Source organism: Chelonia mydas, chromosome 1 (genome assembly GCF_015237465.2).
Source record: "Chelonia mydas isolate rCheMyd1 chromosome 1, rCheMyd1.pri.v2, whole genome shotgun sequence".
In the NCBI taxonomy this organism is placed as follows: Eukaryota; Metazoa; Chordata; order Testudines; family Cheloniidae; genus Chelonia; species Chelonia mydas.
Window position 1 is genome coordinate 226,972,785 of NC_057849.1, and position 25,210 is coordinate 226,997,994.

Here is a 25,210-nt window from a genome sequence, read left to right on the forward strand (position 1 = left end):
TTTAAATTGGAGACTGGCATAAGCTGCCAGGTGTGTATGCAGGTTCACATCTAGATTTCAAACACCCCAAGGTTCAGGGGTGTTTGGATCCAAGATTTTGGTTCATGCCCATTTCTGATTTTCAAACAGGTTTGGGAATGAAGATGTATATTCCTATATTCTGTAAATTAAAGACATGTACATATGACATTTAGTGCCATTACCTACATTTATAACTCCTACTGTAAGTCCCCCATCCCTACCTTCATGATAGGTCTTTGTGCTGAATCCTAGCGTCCATGCTTCCTCCTTCCATTCAGTTGTGCATGTACAAGTACATGTGCACATACACGTACAATCTGCAATAGACTGAGTTGTTCAAAAATCCCAGGCACAAATTCCAGTGACCAGTGTTTTGACACAGACGAAACATCATTATGGGGTAGTATGTGTACAATCGTATGGTAGGTAGTAGGCACTGACTGGTACAGCTGACATTTTAGGCTGGTTAAAGCTGAAAACTCTGTTTACATAGTGAAAATTGGGAGATCAGGTAATGAATAACAAATAATATTGTCCAGTAGTGTCACTCAGCACTCAGTGAGGCTGTGGAACAACTAGAATTTTTGGGTAGGTGTTCCTTCATATTGCAGCTTCTATATTTCCCACATTGTTCATTTTCACACTGGAATGACATTTGTTCAGATGGGTTGTACATCCAGCCTATTAACAGCTTTTTGACTTGAGCTTCCAAATTTTGTCTGTCATAAAAACAAACAGAAATTTAAAAGGCTCTGAACAGACTAATGTATAAATATAGCGCTAGACTTTCCCTCCGTTCCTCACAGTATTCTAAAAGTCTGTCAGTAAATTTAGGTTAAAGCTTTCTGGGCCAGATCATGCCCTCCTGGATTAATATGTTTCAAATAGAGATGGTCAAATTAATAATTATATGAGAACATGGGTATTTCTTCTATAAAGAACAGTCATTTATTTAAAAAAACTATTCATACTAATGTTCATGAATATCTAATAAAACAGGGCACAAACCATGTTCAAATAGCATAATCAGCTGGCATTCAAATGAACGTGTGTGGAAATGTGTATGTGATTATTGATTTTTTTTTTTGGTTTGTTTGTTTTGCAGTATTCGACCAGTTTTATTTTCAGCTCAATTTCGGAGTGATCTTCTCGATGGTGGGGGCTGGGCATGGTGTGCTAACAAACAGAAGACAAGGGGCATGAACTGATAAACACACATTCATTTGATCTGTGGGGTTTATCTGAAGGTCTCCATCAATCCATACAGTTACTGTTATCTTGCCCTGTGATCATGGCTCTCCCTTGCCTGAGCCAAAACCCCCATCTGGAGGGTCTTCAGAGCACAGAACGGAACTCTGTTGGCTGTGCAGATGTTCAGATTTCTGGTGGTTTTCTCAGTTGACTTTAGGTCAGCCACATGTTTTGGAGGGCATGACCCACAATAATATAGAATACTGTACTGAAACTCATGGAGTTTCCTAGAGTAGCTTCACGCCTCCTATAAGAGGGCATGGTCCTCCCCAACATATTATTCAAGTATTGACCTAAGATTTACCAAGAGTCTCCTGCAGATTTGTCATGTTCAGTTGCTGTCCCCCTGATCATGCTCCATTTTGTGAATTGGTACTTTTCATCCCAATCAAAAGCCTCTGCAAAGCTGACTGCACAGAGGAGATTCAGTGAACTACGGAGGAGAGGGAATAATACTATGTGGGCTCCTCAGGATAGATATTTAGGACACTTGATTAAGATTAAGTCGTCATCCTTTTGGGGCCACGTAGCTAGGAGAGGATATGTTCCTTGGAATGCATATTGAAAAATTGGGGTTGGTGGATGATTGCTGGTGTGTGGCAATAAAATAACTGATCCTATATTTTCACAATGAAAAGGAAATTAGGGGAACAGTCTCCCCTTTCCACCTTTTAAAATTTTAAACGAATTTACAGACGTTGAAATGTGCCCAATAGTGAGCCCTCGAGATGGAAGTCTTCAGTCCAGACAGTGGCAGTGCAAGACCCTTGCCATGCCGTGGGATCATACTTTAACCTATGGATGACATGTCATGGATGACACTTTTTGGGAAGTGCCTGTGTCCCTTAGAAACTGGACATCAGTCATCAAAAGGGGAACGTTCTTGTCTTTTTATATACAGGGTAGGTTATGCATAACTTCCCGTAAGCTGAGATGAGTGTGCATGCCTTTAACTATTGAGTGACATTGTTGGCTGTCTTAATATTAGTAGCTGAGTTTATGAGCACTTAAATCCCAGACAAACTGAGCTACAACAAACTCATTTGCATTTGCACAAGTGAAACTGAGATTTCCATCACTTTTTGGAAATTTTGGCCTGGGCTAACTTTGGCTATTTGCTGCCAAAGAAAAGAGATTTTTCCTTTCTTTTCTAATGGAGAAATTCAACCCTGGAATAAATAAGAGTTGTGTGTGTCCCTTTTCCTCCACACATACATCCCTTCCTTTCAAAAACCACCTCTTGTTTTTGTGGATAACAGGAAAAACCAGTAATGTTTCATTAAAATTGTACAAAATAGTTTCTCACCAGTGAATGAACTGTTTTGCTGATATTTTTTCAGCTTTATGTACAAGTGATATTTCCAGCAAATCTCAAAGCCAAAGGATAGCCAGTCTGGGACTATATCATGTCTTTTATACATATCTCCATGTCGCTTCTGGAAAAGCCATATAGTGCTTGATCAGGATGAAATAAATAAGGCTCTATAGAAACTAAACAGGATTCTAAATCCTATAGAATTCAACATGCAATGATTTCCGTTCTATAGAATTCATAAACCATCCTATAGAATTTAATAGAGTGATATTGCTACTATAAAATTCCATAGGTTGGTTTAAACATGGCCTCTTCTTTCTGTATTTAATTCAGTGGGACCCTTCCATAAGAGTTTCACTGACATCACTAGAAGTTATATGCTTGGATACAAGGCAGAGGTCACCCTGTTGTAGTTCATTTGCTCTTAAATTTTTAATGAGACTTATCGACAGTGATGCTGTAAGCTACACATGTGACTGTGTAGAACTCTTGGGATTACACTTGACTTCTCTAGAATACCAGTGACCAGAGGATATAATCCAGTCACAGTTGAGAAGAAAGTTATATCATAACCCGCACATCTCTTGCTTCATGCAAAATTTTGAACCATCCCTACTTGTCAAGGTTCACATTCCTTTCTAAGCCTCCACTGCATGTCTTTGCAGTATAGTCAGTGTAGAAAAATGATCACAATCTTCTTCAGATGCAGCCAAAGATGGAGTTTTCTCAATTAATTAGACAAGATGAGTTGATGGGTTAAGTGTTTTCTCCTGTGTTCGTATTTAAACATTTTCTCTTTCTTTCTAATGAAGTGAACTTTTTTTTTTTTTTGGATGAGATTTCTTGGCTACAAATTTGTACTGGAAAATATCCAAATCTGTCCTCTGGGGAGTTCAACTCACTCTCTATTTGACACTTTTATTGAGGAATTTCTCAAATATAATGTGAAATGACACCATGGGGAATTCAAACTATGATGAGATCCTTGTCTTGCTAAAAATAACTGCTTTTAGTATTGAAATCACTTGAAGTAGCAGTAGTTCTTTTTGAATATTATTATTCTAAATTCTGTTCAGTGGATACAAGGCTAATGTTTAGGCTCTTGCAATAAGATTTCTTGATTCTTCATTTGAAACCAGTAATGAAATATGCTTTCTGCTTCCATATATGAAGTACTGCTCTTTTTTCTTAAAAGCAATTAGCTCACTTCTCCAGATGTTATTTTCAGTTTTATTTTCCCCCATCGATTTATTGATAAATTAATTTTATTTCGTGTCCTTCATAGTTTTAACCATACTGTCACTTTGTTATTCTTTTTCCTCTAGCCGAGGCCCTGAAATAATTGATCATCCTTTTGACTGATGCCTAATAGCCACAATAGATATAAATCATCCATAGTAGATATACATTTTAAGATTAAATTCTGTTTTTTAATATGCAGAGTGCTCCAGTAACATCGATAGGAGATGTCAGCATGAGCTTCAATGGGTGGGATTTATCCCTTAAAAACGATTTATTCAGAATATGATCTCAGGCCCAGTTCAGCAAAGCAACTAGAGATGTTCTTAATGCCCATTATCAGCAGTGGGACTTACAGTTAAGCACCAGATTAATTGTTTTGCTGAAGGGATAGACTTAAGTGTGAACTTAAATGCTTTGCTAAATTAGGTCCCTAGAATCATATTCTGAAAGATGATGGGCCTGTATGGGTAGAATTTAGCACTTAATTTATTGATATATTTTGATTAGAAGATTTGCTGATTTCTTTGGGGAATTGTATTGTCTGATGGATCACTCTGCTGGTAGCTCTGTGGATAAAACAGTTATATACCATCAGACTGGTGCCTAGATACCTCTATCTTTGCATGAGCTCTTGCCATGATTTCAATGATTTAAGCATGGGGGAAGGTGGCTAAAGCACTGGTGCTGTAAGGCTTCTTCCATTTCAGACTAAGGTGCAACATGGGTGTGGGAAGGTTTGTATTTCTATGCTGCTGCTGTTGTAGAGACTTTAGAATTTGTTGTTACTTTCTATCATAATGTCTGTGAGTTCTGAGTAGCATCCAGGATGATAAATCGAGAATGACTTGAATCTAGCAGGGAAGAGAGAGAGAGTTTCTTGCTTTTCAGTCTAATCCCGGCTCTGTCACTGTTTTGCTCTGTGGTTTCCAATCTATAAAATTGGGTTAATAATATTTATCCACCTACCTCACTGGAATGTTGTATGAATGGGAGGAAGAAAGTATGGTCTGCTCCTAGTAATGGTCTTCTGGGAGGATGTCTGTGCTGATTTTATATCTCATACCAATCTTTCGTAGCACTGACAAAGAGGTTTGTTGACTCACTCACAGTGCCCTGCTGGGGCTGGATGAGGCGGTACTATTGAGGTCCAGATCTTGCATCTGAGAAATTCCGGATAGTGATGATAAGCAATTTCCCTGTCTCCTCAGGGACCCTCAACCTTAGGCCACTCAGGGCTGGCCTTACCATGAGGCGAACTGAGGCGGCCGCCTCAGGTGCCAGACTGGGGGCGGGGGGTGCCACTAGGACCCAGAGTATAGAAAATTGTGTCTGCTGCTGGTGCATATGTATTCTCTCTGTGCTAGATGCACAGAGATGGTGGAGTGCTGTGCTGGAGGAAGGAGGGCACAAGAGACATAACAGGCAGGCAGGAGAAAAGGTGAGAGGGAATAACAGAAAGCAGCAGGAGCTGCAGGGAGAGAGAGGAGGAGGAGCCTCTTATGTACCTCTCTAGCACCCCCAGGAGCCTGGACTGATTAACACCAGCTTCTCAGGGAGCTTCCTGTTTGCTGCTGCTTCCCTGAACCCACTGAAGGAGAACAGGCAGACAACTGAAGTAGTAGTAGCCAGTTAGGCCCTTAAGACGCTGATATCTTCTCTCACTCAGGGCCTGCTACCAGCCTGCTTATTTGTCCCCTTAAATTGAGTGTTGAGAGCCACTATAGCTGGCTCAGAACAGCAGTCATGAGTGAAAGAAGAAAACGCCCCTCTGGGGCAGCATTCAGAAAAAGAAAGAAAACAAAGGAAGCTTTTCTATCTAAGCAGGAAGGAGCTCTCCTGAGATACATAGGCACAAATGTTCACGGTGAGCCTTCTGGCCCCAGTGAGGATGTGAGTGGTGAGGAGATGCCTGATCTTCCAGTTAGAGTGCAGGTGACCTGGCAGCTACTGCAGCATCCATATCTCCATCTCAAATGGATGTAACCATACACATTCCTGAAGAAAAGTGTAGATCAGAGAAGAGTGTGGTGGAGGCGCAAGAAACAGCTGCTGCTGAGTTTAGTTCCTTAAGTCTAGATGATCCAGGACTGTGGACCCACTTGAGCAGTAGCCTGAGGGACTTCCTTGTACTTCCATGTGCCACAGCAAGTGAAAAACTTCATGTTCCCCCAAAACAATGAAAATAGAAGTTTCCATCCAACACATGATTGGTGTGAAATCCCCAATGGTGACAAAGTGGAGAGGCCATGGCTTATGTACTCAAAAATCTACAATGCTGCATACTGTTTTTGTTGCAAACTCTTCCAGTCTAATGTTCCAGCCACATTGGGTTCTACAGGAACAAAGGACTGGAAAAATCTGGCTAGAAATCTAGCATGCCATTGGAAGGCAGCAAATCAGCAGAGAGCATTCCATAGGTGGAAAGAGCTTGAGATGAGACTAAGGTTAAAGGCCACCATAGATGATCAGCATCAAGAGAAGATTGCATCAGAGTCTCTTTACTGGCAAAAAGTTCTGAAAAGTTCTGAAGAGTGCACAGAAGTTGGCAGAGGAACTTCACACTGAAGCTGTTTTCCCACCCATTCAAGAATACAAGAAGAAGACACCGAAGAAGACATTTTGATTACGAGGCACAGGATAATCCCATAAGAGACCCCAAACAACAATTTAAAGTTGAATTCTTTAACCAGGTGCTAGATTGTGCAATACAGTCAGTTGAAGAACGTTTCATGTAGCTCAAGGAACACAGCAGTATATTTGGGATGTTGTATGATATTCCAAAACTCCTCACTGTACCTGAAGAAGACCTACACCAGCAATGCAGGGCTCTAGAGACAGTGTTGACACATGATGACATGCGTGATATTGATGCGAGTGATTTAAGTGATGAACTGAAAGCCGTTTCAAGATACATTTCAGCAGGATCAACTCCAAAGGCTGTTCTGGAATATATGTGCACAAATAAGATGACCACCCTCTTTCCAAATGCTTTTGTTGCTCTGCACATACTTCTAACACTTCCTGTAACAGTTGCCAATGGAGAATGCAGCTTCTCCAAGCTGAAGTTAATAAAAACACATCTACGCTCCACAATGACACAGGAGAGGCTGGTCAGCCTTGCAACCATCTCAATAGAGCATGAGCTGGCCCAGACTGTGGACCTTCAGGAAGCAGTTCAAATCTTTGCAACCAAGAGGGCACGGAAAGCACCACTTTGATTATTCAAACAGATAAAAATGCCAGTGTTTACTACGCAGACAAGAAAAGTTACATTTGCTGTTCAGGCATTTGAAAGTTAAGTGTTACTTAAAATTTTTGAACAAGGCATTTAAGTTGTTAGTTCTCCTTTATTGGGCTAGGTAGCAGAGCAGTACCGTGAGAGGAGTAGAACAGGAAGAAGGCAGAACTGAGACCTTTCAAAGTTTTGGCCCAAGCGAGGGGGTAAGGGGGCGTCATTTGAGCTCCCCGCCTCAGGTGCCAAAATGTTGTGGGCCGGCCCTGAGGGCACTGCTTACTTAGTCTGGTCATGTATCCTGCTCCACATGAATTTGAGGCTGCTGGGAGAGACTGTGAGAGGTACTGGGTTGAAGCATTGCCACCACTGTATGGATGATACTCAGCTCTATGTTTCGTCTTCACTAAACATGGATTCTGGTTTTTTCTGTGGAGTCAGAGATGACTTCTATGCTTTGGGCTTCAGTGAGAAAAAAGGTGCTGTAGAGAATACAGTAAGCTGAGACTATTTTAGAGAAAAGTTCAGGTGTTCAGTTTTGGCCATGTTAAACTGACAACAAGATACACGGGAGGAGATCTCAGGCTGAGATGCAGGACTGGATGGAGGAAGAGGAGTCAGGAGTAAAAAGGCAGATTTGACAATCGCCATCAGAAAGATGATGGTTGAAATTGTGTGAATGGATGTGTGTACCTAAAGAAAGGGAGTAAAGTGAGAGGAGGGGGTCAAAGGGACCACCATGGAGAGTGGAGGAGGAGGGCCTACCTATTCAGATGCACTAGGAATGATCAGAGAGAGGAGAAGCACCAGGAGGAGGACTGTTACAATAGCCAAGCAGGAAGGTGTGATGAACATTGTTAAAAGCAGCAGAGTTCAAGGAGGATAAGAATGGGGTATAAACCTGAGATTGAGCCAGGAAAATGACTAAAAACTTTGGTAAGGGCAATTCTTATTGCTACCCACAGCTAACCATTCCAAAGCTATTCACCAAAGCTTTCAGAATAGAAAATGGAGGAGAATGCCTTGTCTATTTGAAACTGGAAGCTGAGAGAGCCCTGTTTTGCAAGATTTCTTGGCCAGAGTGGCTCACAGATAAGCTGATGTTTCTCTGTACCAAGTCTTCTATTTCCCAATCGCTAATCTGAATATGAAAAAATAAGGAAAGAAAACAATGTGTATAGGTTATACATGGAGGAAGAAAACATTATTTGGATTGATTGTTGCATTTAAAAACCTCCAAATTGCATGTTCTTCTCCTGGAGGCAGAATTATGAACATATCATTAACAGTCTGTTCCCCCCCCCCCCAAAAAAAAAAAAATTGAAATTACTGTCGTTGATTTGTACTAACTAAACTGAATCCACATTTGGGGAAATTATCATGAGTCAAATTTATTCCTGGTGTAAAAACAGAATTGTATCAGGAATTAATTTTGCCCTTTGCATAGCTCAATAAACATATTCATAGCTCTCTGCCCCCACCCCCAGCGATCATCTGTAACATTCCCTTTTTATTAGGAGTTAGTGTTGCTTTATTACAAAAACACTTCCTGTTTTCCAGATTGCATTCACCTTAACATGTTAAGATTAGTTTATATTTCACGGAGTAGTATTTTCTTTATAACGTCTCTAGGCAATAAGCCTTCTTAAATAGGTGTCATACAGTTGTTCACCACCACCAAACAAGACACAAGATAATATAGACAATAATTTTTATTTTAATATGTTAATTTATACATTTATTTTAGTTATAATCTTGCTATACTATCCAAGCACTTCACAAACACTTAATGGATTTATACTCATGATATCCCTGTGAAGAAAGGAAGTATTATTTTCTACATTTTAATATATAGGGAACTGAGGCACACAAAGATTAAGTGACCTCCTGATCTCCACACAGGATATCCTTTGATCACCTTTGAGGATTTGAACCTAAGTGTGAACTTGATGTGTAAACAATGTGAACTTGATGACCCTGTTGTTGTTGTTAAAAATAGTACTCCTAAAGCATCTTTCATTTGAATGTTTTGTAAACTTTAATTAAATCTCATAGCAACCTTTGGACATGAATAAGGGTTAGTGGTTTTACAGGGGTTACTTCCACCCCTATTGCACTGCAGCCATCTTTAACAATACACAGTCATACTGCACAACACTTTGGGACAGGAAGTGAATTGACATTGCAGAATGTTATTACCTGGGTTGGAAACAGGCCAGCAAAAAAAGTCATGTGTGTCTTTCTCTCTGTGTAAATGCATTTCAGGGCAGGACATAAAACCAAGAACCTAACTTCTTGTGCTCTTTTAGGAGCTAATGGCCCATTTCCTAAAAGTTGGAATGCTAGCCCCAATGTGCTGGCCTGATTCCAACCCAGATGATGATAATCTGCAATTTCAATTGGATAATATATATAAAACTTTAAAATGGCAGTTCAGCACTTCTCACATTCAGCACTTCAGTGCCCCTCCCTTTGCTGTCAAGGATCATTTGATTTTTTTAAACTGTTTATTTTAACAAGTTTACAAATTCTTGCCATGTAAATATCAGAAACAAACCAATCACTGCAACAGTTAGCTATACCGGAAAATAGTCATCAGATCTTTCTGTTTAACAGGGTGTTACCATGTTACAGAGTGACCATCATTACAACACATGTAATTTCTAGTGATTTTATTAAATTGAATGAAATTTCTATATACATATATTTAACAGACCAGGCACGTCTATCAAATGTTACTATTTAGTTTGATTTCTTTTAAATTCAGTTAGAAAAAAAAACCTACCTGATGCCTCTCCCACAGTGTTGGGATGAAGGTGTAAATTGGGGATGGGGTTGGCTGAATCTGCCTCTGAACGTAAAGCAGGAGGGGAGTTTCAAATATATAAGAAATCACTTCATATACTCCCAGATGCGAAATGTCGACAAGTTGTAACACTAATTGATTTAAGCTTGCATAATCACTGGCATGGTTAAAGAGAGCAGTGCCTTACTTTTGATTCAGCTTTATTTTTTCTTCTCTCTTCAGACAGCTGCATGCAATATGTTGCTCACATGAACTCCAAATGAATGCTTCTATTACTGATGTTTATTTTTCTTTATATTACCCAACAGTTCAAATAGATTTTTTTCCTGTTAAAACATTGAACGTTTTAAATGTGAAGCTAAACAACTTTTGGAAAGCTTCGTACATTTCATAAACACAAATATTTTAAAGAGAAACGGAATGATTGGCCATTCATTTGGTCCTCATCCAGCTGCGCTCCCCCTACTTTGCTAAACCTAGGTGACGGGTAGGGATCAGACCATTTGGTACTGTCACCCTCTAATACACTAGATATGCCTTTAATGATATTATCAGTCATAAATTCTCTTAAAGATTTTCATAGTTGCTAATCTGATTGAAACCTCTTGGCAGTCAGAGGAGGGATGTAGAAACCCAATGGCTTTATTTTCATAACTCTTCATTTTTATTAAAACATGTACGAAACCACACGCTTTTATTGACTAAAGCCCTTACTCTTTTACAGCGAGCATTTTGCATGAGTACAGATTTCAGGGCTTGGCAGTTGTTTGAGGTCTAGGAGGAGGCCAGACTTTCAAAATGAGTTGCAATGGGTGCACCAGGAAAAATCCACATTGTAGATTGAAGTAAAGTGCACAAGTAACGGATCTGCATACACAAATGGAAAGTTTCTATGCATGGAAACAGGTGAATGTATGTTTATTTTACAGGCACCTTTTGAGCCCTGTTTTCAAAACCTAACATTAGAAGTAGCAGTTCCTAGTAATATCATGTTTTACAAAATTATTTCTAGCTTCCTACTTGTTAAGAGAATTAATTTTACTTTTAATAGTGTTATATCATTTTAAAACAGTCACTAGTTCCCTTTGATTCAGATTTTTGCCTCAAATGAATTATTACAATGACAAACGCAACTAAGACACCGGAGCCTTTAGTATTCAGATGCACAAAATTAAATGGCTTTATTTTCATAACTCTTCCTGAATTTAATAATGAACAATAGTCATCCGCATGTACTACACCAGTGGTTCTAAACTTTTGTACTGGGGACTCCTTTCACACAGCAAGCCCCTGAGTGCGACCCTCCTTATAAATTAAAAACACTTCTTAATATTTTTAACACAATTATAAATGTTGGAGGCGTTGGGGTGGAGGCTGACAGCTTGCGACCCCCCATGTAATAATCTCGTAACCCCCTCAGGGGTCACGACCCCCAGTTTGAGAACCCCTATACTACATCTTCCATCTAGGGATCTCTATGTGTTGTACAAATACTAATGAATTAAGCCTCAAGGCTCCCTGTTCATGTAATGTTATAATTATAGGATTAATTTTGATATCGCTCCCCTTCCTGCCCCCCCTTGGCCTCATGGCTGGTTTTAAGTTTTAGGGTTTTTCTCCCTTATCCACTTCTTAATACTGGCCATAGAAAGTTCCAGGAGTCCCTTCATTCAAATCCTCAGAAACATCAGGTCTTTGACTTGCCTGGAAAAATTTATTTTGTGTAGGGACTGCAAAGTGCCGATTAAAGTGGTGGAGTATAGATTTGCCCACACACGTCTGACTCTCCTCTTTCCCTCACAGGTGACCCCTCCCCCACCAGCAGCTTGAACCCCTATTCCATAAACCTACCCCCCTCCAAACTAGAGTGAGTTGCATTGCAATCTGGCAAACAGAGACACAGTGCCACTCAGGTTTGACGTGGCCAAAAAGTGATCGGACCATAGCCCTGCTGGGACTGAGGCCTACGTAGTCCAGGCACATTTCATCTGTTAACAGTTTGTGCCCCTGTTAACAGAAGTACTAGTTCACGAAACAAGTTGAAGAGAGGCATTTTGAGTACCTCAGGCTTGATTAGCATGACTCTGGTCAAAGGGCATAAGACAAGGGTGGACAAATTTTTTGGCCCAAGGGCCACATCTGGGTACGGAAATTTGTATGGCGGGCCATGAATGCTCATGAAATTGGGGCTGGGGTGCGGGAGCGGGTGAGAGTTCTGGCTGAGGATGTGGGCTCTGGGGTATGGCCAGAAATGAGGAGTTCAAGGTGCAGGAGGGGGCCCCAGATTGAGGCAGGGGGGTGAGGGCTCCGGCTGGGGGTGCGGTCTCTGGGGTGGGGCTGAGGATGAGGGGTTTGGGGTGTCGGAGTATGCTCCGGGCTGGGACCGAGGGGTTTGGAGGGTGGTAAGGGGATCAAAGCTGGGGCAGGGGGGCATGTGGGGGTGGGGGTTAGGGCTCTGGCTACGGGTGCAGGGGCTGGGGTGGGGATGGAGGGGTTGGGGTGCAGGAAGGTGTTCTGGGCTGGGACTGAGGGTTTCCGAGGGTGGGAGGGGGATCAGGTCTGGGGTTGGGGCACGGCGGATGACTCAGGAGTGCAGGCTCGGGGTGGCGCTTACCTCAAGCGGCTTCCGGGAGCAGTGTCATGTCTCTTATCTGGCTCCTATACAGAGGTGGAGCCAAGCAGCTCTGCGCACTGCCCCATCCTCTGGCGCAGCTCCCACTGGGTGCGGTTCCCGGCCAATGGGAGCTGCAGGGACAGCGCTTGGGAGCAGCATGCAGAGCGGAGGCCCCTAGTTGCCTCTATGTGTAGGAGCCAGAAGGGGGACATACTGCTGCTTCTGGGAGCCGTGCAGAGTGGCCCCTGACCCCTCTCCCCGGCTGGAGCACCAGAGCGGGGCAAGCCCCAGACCCCGCTCCCCGGTGGGAGCTCGAAGGCCGGATTAAAATGGCGGGCGGGCTGGATGTGGCCAGCAGGCCGTAGTTTGCCCACCCCGGGGCATAAGACCTTCCCATAAGTCCAAAGAAATTGTCATGGCTAAAGATCTATGGCTTATGAACAATGTCTCTCTTAAAGGCACGCTCCATTAGCCCGTGGGTGGGAACCACAGGTGCTGACTTTTGTTCTTGCCGGTGGGTGCGCCTCTCTGTCTGCTCCCCCATGGGAGCATGGGCAGGGCCTCATGGGGAAGAGGTCGAGCAGGGGCAAGGACTCAGGACCGACTGGCAGGTGGGCCTCAGGGGGAAGAGGCTAAGTGGGGGCGGGGCCTCTGGGCAGAGCATGAGCGGAGCAGGAGGCGGGGCCACAGTCCAGGCACCAGAGCACACAAAAGATTAATCTGGCCTTGTGGATTTTTTTTGATCGATGCTTGAGCCTTGGAGCACCCACGGCATCAGAGCCTATGTTGGGAACTATTATCTCCATTTTTGCATACCATATGGGAAACTGAGACACAGACAAGTTAGAGAACTCAAATTTTTGGATCCCTGAGTGTTTGGGTGCCCAACTTGAGCCACCCGGAGCCTGACTTTTCAGAGCTGCAATTCCATGGACATCAGTTGGAGCTGTAAGTGGTCAGCACCTTTAAAAATTTGGGAGCTAGGTGTAGCGAGCTTGGAAGCCCAAGTTAGAGAACACTTTTCCCTAGATTATTGTCCAGTGTTTCACACAGAAAAAGCTAGCAATTCTGATTCTAAGGGGCCTGATCCAAAGACACTGAAATTAGTGGATCATTGATCTAAAGCTCATTGAAGATAGGTTCTGAGTCCTGAGCTTTTGCCATAAGACATTCCTTCTTATGACAGTCCCCATGAGCCTTTACATGAAAGCTTTCCTTCTGAGCACCTCTTAAATATTTGGGCACCCCAAACTAACCACCTGTGTTTACGTGACAGATCTTTCTTTGCATGTTAATTTACTATTTGCTTGCTTTTTTCATCCACCGAGACCTAAAAAATACCAAAACGAGAGTGAGTTTGGGTCAGCTCAATTGTAAATGTTGTAGGTATGAGGAAATAATAAAAATTATAGAGTAAATCTTGGTCAATGACAACTAGGAAGTCATAATCTCAGCCTATCATAAATAAAGAACCCAGAAGCTGTATGGCAGCAAAATTCTAAGGGCTTGTCTAAACAAAGAGTTAGTGTACAGCAAGCTGGGGCATCATCTACAGTGAACTAGCATGCCACACTCACTAACTTCAAAAGTTCTGTAGTTCAAATTGCAGTAGATCAAAGCACACTGCAGACCATCTAGTGTGTGGTAGTAGGATCAACATGGCAGTTAGAGCACTATAGATTTACACGCCAGCTTGCCGTCACTAACTCTCTGTTTAGTCAAGTCCTAAAATGGATGAGCACTAAAAGTAAAATATAATGATCAATACCCTTGTTAAGCAGGTCCCAGGCCAGAATCTTGGTTTCTATTACTCTTTCTAGGGCCCTGTTCTTGCAATTTGATGCACACAGTGGACTCGTGCACCCATGTAGAGTCCCACTGACTTCGCTAGGACTATGTGCAGGTGTAAAGGACTGGATCATATTGTAAGATCAGGGCTAAAACTCTTTGGGCCTAATCCAAATCCTAGAGAGGTCAGTTGGGTTCTTTCCACTGATTAAATGGGCTTTGGATCAGACCCTTTCTATGCAAAGAAATGGCAGTATCTCACTATGCATTACACAGTGGAAACATATACAATTACATGATATAACATTATCCTAAAAGGGAGGAATTCTCTAGCTTAATGATACCAAAACAAACATATGGACAAAATTATGACAACACGTTTTAATATGGCATTTGGAAGACTACAGGTAAGATCTAAAAACAAATAAATGTATTTCGGGACTTGACAGTATCAAAATGATGGTTCAAAAAATTGAAAGAACTTTGGACTTTGGAGAAAAACAAAAAGAAATGATTAAGGGGCTGCAGAGATTGATATATATGGAAAATCTGGAAAGAATCTGAATATACATAACTGTAAATAAACTAGTAACTGAAATCCCATGCTGTCACACAAGTGTAATTCATAAAGTCATGTATGTAAAAAAGCTGAAAATGGGGGCTCTGGTTTCCTTGTGCTGTGTTATAGCGAGCAACATTGCTGTTTGTACATGATCCCCAAAGTTTTTGCACAAAGCTGCCCCCTGCTGGAGGCACAACCACCTGTTTGTTACCCCATGTACCTGTTACTGCTGATCAACTGCCACATACCAACTGCCACAGAATCTTGGACACCAACATTCCATCTGGTTCTCCCAGGACCACTGATGACTGGACCTGGTGATATCCTAAACCAGGGGTTCTCAAACTGGGGATTGTGAGATTATTACAGAGGGGTCACGAGCTGTCAGCCCCTCCCCATGCTGGGGCTCTGGCTGTTAGCAATGCGCGGGGCTGACAATCCGAGCCTTTCAGAGCTGGGTGGCTGGAGAACAGCGGTTGCTGGCTGGGTGCCCAGCTCTGCAGGCAGTGCCACGCCCAGTAGCAGCGAGAAGTAAGTGTGGCATGGTATGGGGAGGTCGTCACTTTTTTGGCGGGGGGGAGCGGGGCCATTACAGCCTTAAATATTTTCAAAGAGGATCCCAGCAAAAAAAGTTTGACAACCTCTGGCCTATGCTGTTCATGTTGTTGTGTGGGTGGTTGTCTTGATTTGTTTCTAGGGAAGTTGTGCTGGGAGTTTTGTGTTGATTTGTGTGGGTGGCAGTTGGGTACATAGGTAAGCCAATTGGACCAAGTAATCTACCATCTGTGCAGTCTCCCTCATACAACCCATGAAATTATTGCATGTAAATAAGCTGTAAAGTAAGGTTCGTGACTAGTTGAGTTGCATTTGATATCACAATGGTCTTGTTGTGACATAGATACGTGCCTTACTGAATCTGTACATTGCACGGGTATAATTCTTAAACTCAAAAGGGTTGAGATTGGATGGTAACAAATCGGGAATCTCAGTCATGACTGAATCTGGTGAAATTCTGAACAAAAAGAGCTCTCAACCGTGCTAGTAGTTGTTTCAATATCTTCACACTGATGCTACAGACATAGTAGCCTTCAGAGTGACACACAGGACTGGCTTTAGGCACCAGCAAAGCAAGCACGTGCTTGGGGCGGCACAATTCCAGGGGCGGCATTTTGGCCATCGTGGTTTTTTTGGCTTGGGCAGTTGCGCTCTCAGAGCCTGGGGCAGCAAATTTTTTGCTTCTGGCGGCAAAAAACCTAGAGCCGGCCCTGGTGACACACACACATTCCTGGAGTCTTATTATATAGATGAGAACTGAGGGAGCATATGATAACCCTTTGCAGATATGGGAATAGGGATGCCTTTCCAAAACTCCAGGACTCTGTGGTATACATTTAAAAACAATATAATATACGAGATATGTGATCTGATAAGGCTTCTACATCTGTTTTTCTTCAGTGTTAAAGCAGGTTTAAAAATAAAATAACCCAAATTATTTAAATATGTCTGGATTTTTAAAAATGTCTGTGATACTGCAAAAATTGTGTTTAAATTGATTTTTGTAAGTATTCCTAATGTACTGTCATCACAAGCATTATTATTTACAAAAGAAAAAATGTACAATCTTTCAAGGTTGAAATGGTATAAATATGGACTGATAATCTTTTCTATTATTTACTTAGTGCAATATAAAAGTAACTATAAAACATTTTTAGATAAATACTAGAAAAAGAAAACTAATGACACTGTGTATAGCATTTCGGCTCTATATTAAGAAAAAAGTCTTTGAATTCACTATGATAAAATCTACGTGCTGCTATATTTAGACTCAACTGGGAATTTCAACTCTTTTTTTAATGCTCTTTAGAAGCATTGCAAAACTTCATTTGTTTAACTCTGTCTCTCATTTATGTTGAAGAGGTAAGTGAGAAACTGCTTCTGAAACTAGGCAGAGATGCAATAAAAAGTGTTAATATGACAGGAAACATTGAGCCGTACATCCCATTACTGATTTATGGAATAAGACATGGCCTCTTGCTTTGAGAACAGGTTAGGAAGTCGAATAATCTGAATTCTTTGTACCAGGGGCTTGCTTTGTGACTGAGGGCACAAGTCATTTAGCACTTGATCCTGCAAGAGGCTAAGCACTCTGGTCCCAATCCATCAAAGCACTTAGATCCCAATCCAGCATGTTCTTATGCGTGCAACCCCTTGTGAGGTAGGGCATTATCTTCTCTGATTCAATTTTCTTCTGTGTTAAATGGGTGTGTTACTTACCTTTGAGTGTCAAGTCTTAATTTATGTTTGTGAAAAGCTTTGAGATTCTCAGTTGGAAGATGTGATAAAGTGCAAAGGTTTTAAATTACTGGAAAGACTCCCTTTGATTTCAGTGGAATATTTTGAGTGACTGTAGGCCCAGTCTCACAAGTTTATTTATGATTGCGTGTTGAAAGCATGTAAAGCTTATTCCTGTGATGTGAAATCACATGAACACTGGGGGGCTGGACTGAGTTTCAGTTTAAGTGAGTTTGAAATCAAAACTTCAAATGAAAAACTGAAGGGGTTCAAGTCTACATGAACCAAAAGTAAGAAGGTTCCAGTGTATGGCAACTGTAATTTCACACAGCTTTAGTTCTCAAGTTGGAGTTAACATGTACGCACCAAATCACTACTCTATGATATCTTCATGACTGTACTTCAAGGAGTGATGTGGCAGCAACTGGCTGTGGCCAATCAGACATAAGAACATAGTATTTGCCAATACCAGATCAGAACAATGATTCATCTAGTCTAGTATTCCGTCCCAGAAAACAACAAATATCAGATGTTTCAGAGGAAGATATAAGAAATCCCATACTGGAATAACCTGCCCATGGAGTGTTTCTTCTTAACCGCTGCCAATTACAGGTTGGCTTATATATGAACCGTGTGATTTATGTCCCCTGTAAATATTTATTCCTGTCTTATGTAACTGTGGATGTTCTCATGATCCACATAATCCATTGTTTAAAATCTACTCAACTGGTGGACTCAGTGGTATCTCATGGCAATGAGTTCTGCAGGTTAATTATCTGTTTTGGTTTAAAAAATATATTTTATCGGTTTGAAATCTGTTATCTTTCAATCAACCACTTGTGGAAAATTCCTACAATAGTAATAGAAAATGCTTAGCTTTTAATTAGTTTTTTTTTTAATCCTGCAAAATTAAATAAAGAATTATATTCCTGCTATAGAATTTCATCAAATGGGATTTAAGATACCAATAGGAAAGATATAAATCTGTTAAATTCTATAAATGTTTTAGAGCAATTTCTATATAAGCATATTCCTTTCATCCCTATTAAATTCATTAACACTTTCCATGAGGGGATGATGCAGATGCTACTGTAGTGTCTTTTAGCTGCTGAGTGGATGACAACACCCTCAATTATATCAACCATAGCAACACCAACTGCTCTTTGAAAGAACTACAGGTAGCTAAACTTGTTCATTTAGTTTGTAATGCAACACACCCATAATTAGTGTCTAAACGTTTTATACCTATGGCAGCATTTTTGAATTAAATGTTTTCTGAGGTCTTGATAGCTGGAAAAGCCACATCGTTGGAGTTCTAACAAGATTTCTAGCAGCATGTATCTGTGTAACAGAGGGCACAATTAAAGTGAATGATGTCTCATTTTACATTTAAAAAATTTTTTTAACACGTAGGTAGTATCTTTTATCCTGAAAGGTCTTGATTTTATTTTTAAGTCACAACCTGTAGCCTGAATAATCTCTTATGCAGGTTATTCATATGTAGGCGGCTGGAAATTCTGGACTAGATCCTCAGCTGGCATAAATCGATATAGTTCCACTGTACCTATGACAGTTTACACTGGCTGAGGATCTGGCCTCCTGTGTGTTTTAGAAATATGGACTTTGTAACTTTGCTTTGTTGGAATGCAGCGTTGTACCTGAACAGAATGAGAAAATGGGTCCTCGGGCTATCACTTCCCCAGGTGTGGAGTTTGTGAAGTTGGCAGGAACGAGGCAGTTTATTGTGGAGACAGCATTCCCCACTCATTCACTCTCACTTCCCAGCAAGGATATTGTCTGGGTTTTTTGCTCCCTTTCCCTTGCAGATATGAAGGGGAGCATATAATCCATTAAAGTATAATCTAGTGCTCCTTATATATCTAACAAAACCTGGTTGGAATGGTTTCCATGCTGTCCCAAATGTCTTTCATCAAAAGCCACATTCTTTCAATGCATCTGGGATTGCCCAGTTATTAAGAATCTCTGCTTCTAAATTCAGTTTAACCTAATATCAATTAACATCATCACTCTTCCTGCTTGGCATTACCAATGCTGCTGCTTCATCTGTGGGAATGGTCAATACCTTTTTCCTACTTGCTAAAAAGCACATACTTGCCCTCTGGATCTCCAGTATATCATCCTTCTGTTGAAATGTGAAATAAATAATTGGTTTAGTACTTACAGTGTGTAAATCTTACACACATGTAAATTAAGGAAGCAGTCAAACACATTTTTCAGACCATGTCTTAAATAGTCAAATTATTTGGAATAAAATCCCTTAACAGTTTGTAAATTGAAGAAATCCATAAACAGGTTCTTTCTACTATCCTGTGCTACAACTGGCAACTCATTTTTCCACCTCTGTCACCAAAAAATGTTTTTCCACATTCAAAACTCTTTCCATGGTATATTGGACATTGCTACTGGATTTTGCCAATATGATAACTAGAGCTGGTTCAAAATTGGAATTCTGGAATTTCCCCCCACTGGACAGGTATTTTGAAACTTGTTTTAATCCTTGTGGGGGAAATTACTGTTGACCTGACCCCTTCCCATTCTGCGGCACAGTCTATGCACTAAATGCAACATATGCAAGAGCTGTAACACAAGAGGCCTACAGGCCTGTATCCTGTAAGACTTGGCTTAAGCTAAAAGCATTTGCGTATGCTGGACTGTGGCACTTGACCCAGATAATGGACTAGGCCAATCTCTAACTAGAAGAGAACCAAAGGGCCTCCAGAAGAGTCTCTATCTGACCATTATATGCACCCTCCACCCTGCAAAAGTCCCTAGTCAGAATGCTGCCACAGCAAACCGCAGATCTTGATAATAACAAGCTGCGTCAGCACAGTGCTAATTATGAAACTGTCTTTCCGTTATCTCCTTGTAAGGCTTTATTAATAATGCTTGAGTGGTGAAAAATAACTAATAAGGAAATGTATCATTTGGCTTGGATTTGGACTTACATAAGACTGGTATTATAGGGGCAGGGCAGATAGAGACCAGGGTGGCACCTGCGTATGACCATCTCTGTCTCCCTCTCCCTGCATGCGGTTTGAACCAGACTGTTTGAACCAAACAGATGGTGTGACTCGCTTTCCACAACATCCTGAATGCGGTCAAAAGTAGAAATAAACATTTTTTGTAGAAAAGTTCCAAAAAAATTCTGATTGAAATCAACCTTTTTCAAAATTCACAGGTAGAAATATTCCACTTTACTTTATTGAACTGAATAAAAATTAGATTGGTTTGCCATTAATCTGTGTTTGCCTGAGCTGCCATGGTTCCTCATGGGAATGGTAGTTCGGGTACCTCACCTCCACATTCTCTTTGATGGAACAGGCCCCCATCTGGCCCATAAAGGAAAATGGGCACTTTGCACCTAAACTATATCTTCCATGAGGCTTTGTGACCGTTCAAGCAAACACAGATTAATGTCAGACTGACCCGAAACAAAACGTTTCAATTAAATTCCAATTCAGTTCAATTCAATTCACCCTAACTAGGGTAACAATACGTCCCATTTTGGCTGGGACAGTCCTTTTTTTAAGCCCTGTCCTGGCTGTCCTGACTATTTTGGCACTATAACCCTGACAGCAGAACTGGGAGCTGAGCACTAATAACATTAGGTTTTTTGAAAACCCCACTGTGATGGAGTAGAGCAACCACAGAGGAGCAGGAGTCTCTGGGCTCAGCTAAGGCAGCCCCTTCCCCCATACCTGCAGCCAATGCCAGGCCAGGAGGGAGAAGAAAAGGACAGAGACTGGCTCAGTTAAGGGCTGGCTGGCAAAGAGGTGGGAGGTAGCTTTGCCTCTCTATGTGAGGGGAGCTTCACTACAACCCGGACAGCCAGAAGAGCTGCAGGGTGAGAAGCACTGCGTCCCTGACTGAGAGGGAGACACGTGAGGAGTCTGGGGATGACCCAAAAGTGAGTGAATTTTACTATTTGACTGTAAGGGCATTGTGTATTTACACCCCTTCCAGCCTTACATCCATCCCCTCCCAGAGGGACCTGAGGCTGGGGCAAGATGGCACAAAAGGTCCACAAGGGGGCACCACTCCAGGAGAGCCACTGCAAGCCTTTTGGACTATAAGGGTCACTTCCAAAGGACATAGGAAATAGCCCAGGGCTGTGGACTTAGACTTTCTGCCAGAAGGACCCTGACAGTGTTGCTTCACACAGGGCCCTGGGCTGGGACCCAGTGGAGAGGGAGGGCCCAGGTCTCCCTCTCACACCTCTTTAAGGGCTGAAGCTGAAATGCAAGTGGAGGCCAGAAGATTCCTGGCCTAAAGCCAGGAACCAGGAATCTCTGCCACCAGGTCAGGGAAGCAAGAGGCTGAACATCTGGTGTGGTAACCACTGGACCTTCCAGACCTCCGAGCACCATGTCAATACCCACCCAAAAACGATAAATTGGGGAGGGAGCTGGTTCTAGTCATGTATTTATTTTTTAATATTTTAAATAAGAAGATTGCACAAAGTATTGTTATGCCTACTTTATAGTTAGGAAATCTGTGTCAGAGAGATTTGTTATCAAAGCCTTTAGATTTGTGTTTAAATTTGTTCAAAATGAAGTCATATTGATGTCAAATATAGGCCTGATATGACAGATAATTACAGAATATAGATGGATACGATATTGTGACATCAGCAGTAGAGAAAACATACACAACCATATTATTCATGATCCTGGCATGGGTGAGCTTTAGGGGCAGATGTAAGAAAGGTGTAAGCAACCAGAAGCTATGGGGAAGTATAGGAACTGCTTTCTGTGTATGTGTGAGGTAACAGTTGCCCGAAGGACATAGCAAGGAGGCAAGACCATCACAAAAGATGACCTGACATGAAGACTGGGCAGCTCACGTGATCCCTCCTCAAGCTTTCCATGAGTTGGTCTGATTCCATACTCAGCATATTGCTGAACCTAACTGGTATAATTTAGTCCACAGATTACTGTTTGGCCAATATTTTCAAAACTTAGGGCCTAAAGTTAGGCTCCTAAATCCATACTTAGGCATCTGAACAGAAGCAGTCTCATTTTCAAAAGTGCTAGGCACCACCAGATCCCATGGAAATCAAAGGGAACTGCAGGCATATGCTACCTTTATTTAGATATGTGTGGGCCTCTAATATGGATTTCGGAACCTAAATTTAAGGGCACCCAGGTTTGAGACTATTGGCCTTTACTAAATAGTAGTAAAGGACATCATGGGTAGAAAGGAGCAGTGTCAAATACATCCATTCAAGTAAATGTTAAAATATTTTGCAAGAAGAGCAGGTTAACTTATTTTGAAAAGCTGTTGGGGAATTGTGTTCTGTTCAGTCAGTGTTGTCAAGGGACGCGTGTGTGTGTAAAAAGGAGAGATGATTAACAAGAGTATAGAGGCTTCAAGTAAATGTCATTTTAGTGAGCCTCTAGTGTTTATTTTGGAAATGCTAAAAGCTGTGAAAAGTGTTTTGATGTCTTAAAAGGGCAAATTGTGGTGCCTGATTGTTTATGAGAAAGAAAGAAATGACATCATCAGGCTTGACCTATGTGCTCTGTTGGCATAATAGCATTGAGGCAGTTTATTTCTGTTCAGTAAATGGGCAGACATCATAGAAGGGAATGAAATTATTCCTTGTTGTGACAGAACACAGGCTTCAGCTACGTTTGCGGAGAGTGGAAAGATATTTGATTTTTTTTTTTTAATCAGGGTGGGGGATATAAACTTTTTTTTTTCATTGTATTGTTTTCTTGGAATTCCAGTTTAAGGACAAAATACCATAATGAATAACCCAAATATTAGCACAGCAGGTTGGGAGCGATTCAGGAAAACTGGTTTGTTATCTTAGCCTTGGATGTTGAGCAGACAGTCTGGCTGCATTTATAGTCTCCAAAAGCGATGTTTTTTGTTGATTAGAATAGAGATGATGATTTATTACTAGAACTAGATAAATACCACTAAAAACTTCCCTCAAGTTATTGCTTTTCAAAGGCATCTGCTTCAGCCACACTTGTGCCTTACTGTGTTTCATTTTCTATGGAAATTTGAGAAATCCAAATGTATTTGTACAAACAATCCCAGAAAGCGAATTTTAAGCTCCCACATTCAAGTGCTTCCATCAAAGACTGTGAGAGCAAATGAAAACCCAATTACATTACATCAGTGACTGTGGAGCAGACCAATAATTAAAGCTCAATAAATGACACCATTTACAGAAGATGGGATACTGTTTGACACATCGTGGGATCAAGCTCCCATTAAGCTAGAGGCTGTACACCTTCATAATAAAAAGATAGCTCCAAAGAACGTACAGTCTATACAGTTAATTGATACATTTGTGCAATTTATTCTCCATCTTAGAGATGTGTTTTCACTTTTAAGATAAAAGAAACCCTTGAAGGGGTAAATGCATTTTTTCTTTTCTAAAGAATTTGTGTTATATAGACAAACTTTTCAGCTAAATCTAATTGCCTCCACACACCAAAAGAAGAGGAAAAGCATTACAAGAAACTGAATAAAAGAAATGGAAAAACAGGTTCCCACATAGAGCCATTGCAGGTAAATTGATGTTGAGAATAATTATTCCTAATTAGAAGGATCCATGAAAGATGGAATAACCAGATTACTAATGAGTTGCCAGCTGATGCAATTATCAGTGTTTCTTATTTCTCCCTTTTTCTGTAAAACTTGTTTGGCTTTTGCAGGGTATAGCAATTTTCATACTTTCTGTTTTTAAAGTTATATTTTAATAAGCATTCACAGCTGTAGCTTTTTTTTCCCACCCTCTGAAGTGCATGTTATCTGTTGATCTGATCTATGCTTTGTGTAAAGTTTCTATCACCGTGGTGTCTAAATGCTGAGCTCATCGGTTTTCATTCTCCTTTTAATGCAATGTTTCTTTTCCACTTTTGTCACATTCCCTTTTGTAATCCAGAGGCCAGATTTTTTCAGGTGTCTAGCTTTATGTACATATGCTTGAAAATTTTGGCCATGCTCTTAAAATCTCTGCGAGATCTATTCTCTCTCATCCTGAAGATATGCTTATTGCACATCCACAATCAGATATGTCCCCTTCTCATTCATTCATGCTCCTAATACCTACCTTTCCATTTTGTAAAGATGGTCCAATAAATGTGGCTAGCAATTATTTTACTTACAAACCTCTTGCTCTTTCATAACCACATCAGCTGGTGTGATCCATCATTCTCTTACCTTAACAAACTTCTCACCTGTTATATGAACATTTCAGCAGGAGCTGCTGTCTAAGACATCTAACCTAATGCCATTTGCTCAACTCCCACAGCCACTTCCAGATTTAATCTTCGTACCTCCAATGTCATTTCGAAATCAGATCTTCCAGGACGCCTACTGCACAACAACATTGGTGCACTCTTGAGGAGTGGAACAGGGAGGTGGAAAGAGGATACCACCAGTGGTGAGCTGGAGCCGGTTCACACCAGTTCGCTAGAACAGGTTGTTAAATTTAGAAGCTCTTTTAGAACCGGTTGTTCTGCGAGGGACAACCGGTTCTAAAAGGGTTTCTAAATTTAACTGGCCAAAAGTGGTGCCTTAGGCGCCGACTCCATGGGTGCTCCACCCTGGAGCACCCAAGGGGAAAATTTGGTGGGTGCAGAGCACCCACCGGCAGTTCCCCACCCCACCCCCGGCTCCAGCTCATTTCACCTCTGCTCTGCCTCCTCCCCTGAACGCGCCGCCCCGCCGTGCTTCTCCGCCCCTCAGGCTTCCCATGAATCAGCTGTTCGCGCGGGAACCTGGGGCAGGCTGAGAAGTAGGTGGCGACTTCACGCTCAGGCTCAGGGAGGCAGAGGTGAGCTGGGGCAGGAGGGCGTGAGGAGGGCCGCTCGCGCCGCAGCAGGTAACCGGGGGGGGTGTGCAGGGGAACCGCTCCCCACCCCAGCTCACCTCCGCCACCCTTGGCCTGAGTGGGAAGCCACGGCCTGCTTCTCAGCCCTCCCCGGCTTCCCGCCGAACAGCTGATTCATGGGAAGGGAGGGGCACAGAGAAGCAGAGCTGGGTGGTGCGTTCAGGGTAGGAGGCGGAGCGGGGGTGAGCTGGGGCCGGGCGCAGGGTGAGGAGCT

General features: G+C 41.8%; 1 protein-coding gene across 9 annotated transcripts in view; it reads left to right on the forward strand.

Moving 5' to 3' along the window:
- The window catches only part of SCUBE1 (signal peptide, CUB domain and EGF like domain containing 1), a 304,131-nt gene that overhangs the window by 49,706 nt on the left and 229,215 nt on the right, over positions 1 to 25,210 (forward strand). The window lies entirely within an intron of this gene.